Genomic DNA, 7929 nt, shown 5'->3' with positions numbered 1-7929 from the left:
AGAGAATAGGCATAAGTATTGTGACATAATGTATAATAACAACCCATAATGCAATAAATATCGATATAAAAGCATGATGCAAAATGGACGTATCAGAGCACCAGGGCGGTGGACGACGGCGCGACCTAGGAAGGGGACGACGCGGAGTTGGGGAAGACGCGGCAGTGGATGCCCACGCGTAGAGGAGTATGAGGGTTCACTGGTTTGTTGTGGTGTGAGGCTGCCGTCGCCGCAGAATAACAGGGGTGTGGGTGAGTAGAGGGATGGCCTCGCCAGCAGTGGGAGTAGTAGGGGGCGATCAGGCCTCCGCCGCATCACAGCCGGCCACGGGAGGCAGGAGCACGAGGCACGACCGGCGCTTGTTTGGGCGGCTGGAGCAAGAAGACCAGATGTTGAATAAGCACTACGACCGTTGGATGGACATCGTACGGTCACTGGAGCTAGAATCATGCATATTGACTAAGTTGACAAAGCCCTCCGTCCCCGTCAACTTAGTAGGCCCACAAGTCATCCTCCCACTATACTGGGTCCCAGCTAGTAGGGGGAATATTCATTTTTTTGTGCGTAATAAGGAGGCACTTCCTTGCGTGCGAAGATATAGCTGGTGGGTCCAAGCTATCAGCGGTGGTAACATTTTTTCGTGAAATACAGAGGCCCTTTCGGTGGGTCCCAGATGTTAGGTGGAGGAATCATTATTTTGCGTGTAATAAGGAGGCATTTCCTTGCGTGCGGCCGTGGACCCAGCCGTCAGCCTATCCACATACAGTCCACTTCAGATGCATGTCGGTCGTTGACCACGTTGACCAGGCCACGCCGAGAGCACCAGGGCGGTGGACGACGGCGAGGCCTAGGAAGGGAACGACACGGAGGCAGGGAAGACTCGACAGTTGTTTCCCACGCGAAGGGGAGTACGACTGTACGACGGTTTACTGGTTCGTCTGCCGTCACCGAAGAATAACAGCAGGTATGGGTGAGTAGAGGGATGGCTAGGCCAGCGATGAGAGTACGGTGGGGCGGTGAGGCCTGCGCGGCAGCACAGCCGGCCACGGGGAGGAGAGAACAGGCAGTCCCGCCGGTGCTTGTTTGAGCGGCTGGAGCAGGAAGAGCAGAGATTGAAGAAGCACGACGGTCGTTGGATGGACATCCAACAGTCACTGCTTGTGCGTCAACCTTTTTTTAGGAAAGCCTCAAATCTGTGGAAAACATCATACAGCCCATCTGCCATTATTTCTAATAATTTACAGCCCATTTGCTAATTCTTAAGGTTTCCTTTGGATCCCATATTCTTTTTGTTAGCATTATGATACGTCTTCAACGTATCTATAATTTTTTATTGTTCCATGCTATTATATTATCTGTTTTGGATATTTATGGGCTTTATTAAACACTTTTATATTATTTTTGGGACTAACCTATTGACCCAGTGCCAGTTCATGTTTTTTCCCTTGTTTCAGTGTTTCGAAGAAAAGGAATATCAAACGGAGTCGAAACAGAATGAAACCTTCTGGAGAAGTTATTTTTAGAAAGAAAGCAACCCGGGAGACTTGGAGTCCACCTCAACAAAGAAACGAGGGAGGCACGAAGCAGGGGGGCGCGCCCACCCCCTGGGCGTGCCCTCCACCCTCGTGGGCCCCTCATGGCTCCCTTGACGTATTTCTTTCTCCTATATATACCCATACCCTAAAACGATCGGGGAACAGAATAGATCGGGAGTTCCGCCGCTGCAAGCCTTTGTAGCCACCAAAAACCTCTCGGGAGCCTGTTCCGGCACCCTGCCGGAGGGGGGAACCCTCACCGGTGGCCATCTTCATCATCCCGGTGCTCTCCATGACGAGGAGGGAGTAGTTCACCCTCGGGGCTAAGGGTATGTACCAGTAGCTATGTGTTTGATCTCTCTCTCTCTCTCGTGTTCTTGATTTGGCACGATCTTGATGTATCGCGAGCTTTGCTACTATTGTTGGATCTTATGATGTTTCTCCCCCTCTACTCTCTTGTAATGGATTGAGTTTCCCCTTTGAAGTTATCTTATCGGATTGAGTCTTTAAAGATTTGAGAACACTTGATGTATGTCTTGCGTGGGATACCGTGGTGACAATGGGGTATTCTATTGATCCACTTGACGTATGTTTTGGTGATCAACTTGCGGGTTCCGCCCATGAACCTATGCATGGGGGTTGGCACATGTTTTCGTCGTGATTCTCCGGTAGAAACTTTGGGGCACTCTTTGAGGTTCTATGTGTTGGTTGAATAGATGAACCTGAGATTGTGTGATGCATATCGTATAATCATACCCATGGATACTTGAGGTGACATTGGAGTATCTAGGTGACATTAGGGTTTTGGTTATTTGTATCTTAAGGTGTTATTCTAGTACGAACTCTAGGGCTGTTTGTGACACTTATAGGAATAGCCCAATGGATTGATTGGAAAGAATAACTTTGAGGTGGTTTCGTACCCTACCATAATCTCTTCGTTTGTTCTCCGCTATTAGTGGCTTTGGAGTGACTCTTTGTTGCATGTTGAGGGATAGTTATGTGATCCAATTATGTTATTATTGTTGAGAGAACTTGCACTAGTGAAGTATGAACCCTAGGCCTTGTTTCCTAGCATTGCAATACCGTTTACGCTCACTTTTATCATTAGTTACCTTGCTGTTTTTATATTTTCAGATTACAAAAACCTATATCTACCATCCATATTGCACTTGTATCACCATCTCTTCGCCGAACTAGTGCACATATACAATTTGCCATTGTATTGGGTGTGTTGGGGACACACGAGACTCTTTGTTATTTGGTTGCCGGGTTGTTTGAGAGAGACCATCTTCATCCTACGCCTCCCACGGATTGATAAACCTTAGGTCATCCACTTGAGGGAAATTTGCTACTGTCCTACAAACCTCTACACTTGGAGGCCCAACAACGTCTACAAGAAGAAGGTTGTGTAGTAGACATCAAGCTCTTTTCTGGCGCCGTTGCCGGGGAAGCTAGGTAAGCGGCACTCACACCCCGTCAACTAAGCTCTTTTCTGGCGCCGTTGCCGGGGAGGTGAGTGCTTGAAGGTATATCTTTAGATCTTGCAATCGAATCTTTTTGTTTCTTGTTTTAGCACTAGTTTAGTTTATAAAAGAAAACTACAAAAAAATGGAATTGAGTTTGTCTCATACACTTCATCTTTTTAATATCTTTCGTGAGTATGATGGGAAGAAAAATTGTCCCAAAGTGTTAGAAGAAGAATGCATTAAAATGTTTGGCACTAAATCTTTGAATGATGAGCATGGTTGCAATGTTGTTAGTATGAACCCCTTGAATATCCATAGTACTAATGATGATTGCACTAGTTATGATGAAAATGCCTCCTATAAACATGTCAATTTTTGTGGAGTGCATTGGGTTTGCAAGTACACACCAAATAGGGAAGATAGATATTGCAAGAGGCATAAGCATTTAAAAACTAAATTGTTGCAAGAAAGGCTAGATGTTTGTGCTGAAAATTTAAATTTTCTTGGCCGTACTTGTGAACTTTGCAATGAAAGTGGTCATATAACTATCCAATGCAAATTGTTTCATGATCTAATCGTGTCCAAAAATTGTGATGACTTGATTTCCCTTGCACATTATAATGAACTTAGTTTGCTTATGGGTTGCGAAGAAATGAAACATATAACTAAGCATCTTCCAATATTTGCCCGTGATAAACTTCTTGGTTTTGATCTAGAGGAAATTTATATGTATTGTGCGGTGAATTGCATTGAAAATCCTTATATTGCCAATTACATAAAGAAAAGAAAAGAAATAGAAGATGAAGAGAATGCTAACGAAAGGGAAGAGACTTCCCAACATTCTCCTATTATTTCTTATGATGAATCAGGTAACGAGGAGGAGCCTTCTATTCAACCAATCTCATTAATAAGGAGCTCCAAAAAGAGGATTGAACCCACACATGAGGTGAAGAAGAAGAAAAGAAAAAGGAAGAGAGGTAAAAAGATATCTGTCCCAAATAATGTTGCTCCTATTATTGTTGTGCCTCATGAAAATGAATCAAAAATAATCGTGGAAGATGATGCACTTGATGATGATCTCGTTATGCCTATTGCTTGTTGTGATGATTATGATTGGGAAGATAATGATACTCCTTATGATCTTGAAAATCTTTTTGGCACTTGCTTGGAAGAATATGATAATTGCTATACTATTGGTGCTATCCATACTATTAGTGATGAGAGTGATTATGCTTATGATATGAAAAGGCCCAATCTTGGGTATGCTATGTTTGATGATTTTGATGTTTTTGAGAATATATTTTCTGCAATTAATGTTTGTCCCAAGCTTGGGGATGCTACGTTTAATGAGGATGATATTTTTAGTCTCCCAAGTTTTGATATGCAAATTTATAATGATAGCACGCCTCCTACTTATGATGATTATATTTATAAAAGTGGGTTTGAAAGAGTGTCAACTTTAGGAAGTAATGATCCCACTATTTTGGAGGATGTTGAATCTTATTATGATAATTATGAAAGTGCATTTGGAGAGGTCATGACTTTATTTAGTGATGTATCCGCTATTTCGGAAGAGGTTTCAATTGATTATGATGAAAACAAAGTTGCTACTTATGATGATTATTGTGATGAAACTTATGCTATAAAAAGTAGTGATGATTATATTTATAAAACTTCTCATGATTATGATTACCCTTTTTCTGAACATTACTCTTTTAATGTGGAAACAATTTATAGTATTCAAGTCTCATATGATACTCCCACTATTCCGAATGAGAAGAATTTTGCTTATGTGGAGAGTAATAAAATTTCTATGCTAGTAGATCATGAAAAGAATGATTTAGGTGCTGGTTATATTGTTGAATTCATTCATGATTCTACTGAAAGTTATTATGAGGGAGGAATATATGCTTGTAGGAATTGCAATAATATCAAGTTTCCTCTCTATGTGCTTAAAGTTTTAAAGTTGTGCTTATTTTGCCTTCCTATGCTAGTTGATTATTGTTCCCATAAGTTGTTTGCTCACAAAATCCCTATGCATAGGAAGTGAGTTAGACTTAAATGTGCTAGTAATATTCTTCATGATGCTCTCTTTATGTTTCAAGTCTTATCTTTTATGCGAGCGTCATTGAAATCATCATGCCTAGCTAGGGGCGTTAAACGATAGCGCTTGTTGGGAGGCAACCCAATTTTATTTTAGTTTCTTGCTTTTTGGTTCTGTTTAAGAATAAATAATCCATCTAGCTTCTGTTTAGATGTGGTTTTGTGTTTTAATTAGTGTTTGTGCCAAGTAAGACCTATAGGATCTTCTTGGATGATAGTTATTTGATCTTGCTGAAAATTCCAGAAACTTTCTGTTCACGAAAACAATTGTTAAAAATCACCAGGACGTGATAAAATACTGATTCCAATTGCAGTAGATCAATAAACAAATTATCTAGGTCGTACTATTTTGGTAGAAGTTTTTGAGTTCCAGAAGTTTGCGATAGTTACAGATTACTACAGACTGTTCTGTTTTTCATGTGTTGTTTGCTTATTTTAATGAATCTATGGCTAGTAAAAGAGTTTATAAACCATAGAGAAGTTGTAATACAGTAGGTTTAACACCAATATAAATAAAGAATGAGTTCATTACAGTACCTTGAGTGGTGTTTTGTTTTCTTTCGCTAACGGAGCTTACGAGTTTTCTGTTAAGTTTTGTGTTGTGAAGTTTTCAAGTTTTGGGTAAAGATTCGATGGACTATGGAATAAGGAGTGGCAAGAGACTAAGCTTGGGGATGCCCAAGGCACCCCAAGGTAATATTCAAGGATGACCAAGAGCCTAAGCTTGGGGATGCCCCGGATGGCATCCCCTCTTTCGTCTTCGTTCATCGGTAACTTTACTTGGAGCTATATTTTTATTCACCACATGATATGTTTTTTGCTTGGAGCGTCATTTTATTTTATTTTTTTTGCTTGCTGTTTGAATAAAGTATCAAGATCTGAAATTCTTAAATGTTAGAGAGTCTTCACATAGTTGCATAATTATTCGACTACTCATTGACCTTCACTTATACCTTTTAGAGCACGGCGGTGGTTTTATTTTGAAGAAATAGATGAACTCTTGTGCTTCACTTATATTATTTTTAGAGTCTTTAGAACAGCATGGTAATTTGCTTTGGTTATGAATTTAGTCCTAATATGATGGGCATCCAAGAGGGATATAATAAAAACTATCATATAAAGTGCATTGAATACTATGAGAAGTTTGATTCCTTATGATTGTTTTGAGATATGAAGATGGTGATATTAGAGTCATGCTAGTGGAGTAGTTGTGAATTTGAGAAATACTTGTGTTAAAGTTTGTGATTCCCGTAGCATGCACGTATGGTGAACCGTTATGTGATGAAGTCGGAGCATGATTTATTTATTGATTGTCTTCCTTATGAGTGGCGGTCGGGGACGAGCGATGGTCTTCCTACCAATCTATCCCCCTAGGAGCATGCGCATAATACTGTGCTTTGATAACTTATAGATTTTTGCAATAAGTATATGAGTTCTTTATGACAAATGTTGAGTCCATGGATTATACGCACTCTCTTCCTTCCACCATTGCTAGCCTCTCTAATACCGCACACTTTTTGCCGATATCATACACCCACCATATACCTTCCTCAAAACAGCCACCATACCTACCTATTATGGCATTTCCATAGCCATTCCGAGATATATTGCCATGCAACTTTCCACCGTTCCGTTTATTATGACACGCTCCATGATTGTCATATTGCTTTGCATGATCATGTAGTTGACATTGTATGTGTGGCAAAGCCACCATTCATAATTCTTTCATACATGTCACTCATGAGTCATTGCACATCCCGGTACACCGCCGGAGGCATTCATATAGAGTCATATTTTGTTCTAAGTATCGAGTTGTAATTCATGAGTTGTAAGTAAATAAAAGTGTGATGATCATCATTATTAGAGCATTGTCCCAGTGAGGAAAGGATGATGGAGACTATGATTCCCCCACAAGTCGGGATGAGACTCCGGATGAAAAAAAAGAAAAAAAAGAGGCCATAAAAAAGGGAGAAAAGGCCCAAAAAAATGAGAGAAAAAGAGAGAAGGGACAATGCTACTATCTTTTTGCCACACTTGTGCTTCAAAGTAGCACCATGATCTTCATGATAGAGAGTCTCCTATGTTGTCACTTTCATATACTAGTGGGAATCTTTCATTATAGAACTTGGCTTGTATATTCCAATGATGGGATTCCTCAAAATGCCCTAGGTCTTCGTGAGCAAGCGAGTTGGATGCACACCCACTTAGTTTCTTTTGTTGAGCTTTCATATACGTATAGCTCTAGTGCATCCGTTGCATGGCAATCCCTACTCACTCACATTGATATCTATTGGTGGGCATCTCCATAGCCCATTGATACGCCTAGTTGATGTGAGACTATCTTCTCCCTTTTGTCTTCTCCACAACCACCATTCTATTCCACCTATAGTGCTATGTCCATGGCTCACGCTCATGTATTGCGTGAAGATTGAAAAAGTTTGAGAACACCAAAAGTATGAAACAATTGCTTGGCTTGTCATCGGGGTTGTGCATGATTTAAATATTTTGTGTGATGAAGATAGGGCATAGCCAGACTATATGATTTTGTAGGGATAGCTTTCTTTGGCCATGTTATTTTGAGAAGACATGATTGCTTTGTTAGTATGCTTGAAGTATTATTGTTTTCATGTCAATATTAAACTTTTATCTTGAATCTTATGGATCTGAATATTCTTGCCACAACAAAGAAGATTATATTGATAAATATGTTAGGTAGCATTCCACATCAAAAATTCTGTTTTTATCATTTACCTACTCGAGGGCGAGCAGGAATTAAGCTTGGGGATGCTGATACGTCTCCAACGTATCTATAATTTTTGATTGTT

The sequence above is a fragment of the Aegilops tauschii genome, chromosome 2, assembly GCF_002575655.3.
Source record: "Aegilops tauschii subsp. strangulata cultivar AL8/78 chromosome 2, Aet v6.0, whole genome shotgun sequence".
NCBI classification, from domain to species: domain Eukaryota; kingdom Viridiplantae; phylum Streptophyta; class Magnoliopsida; order Poales; family Poaceae; genus Aegilops; species Aegilops tauschii.
This window is presented reverse-complemented; position numbering follows the sequence as displayed.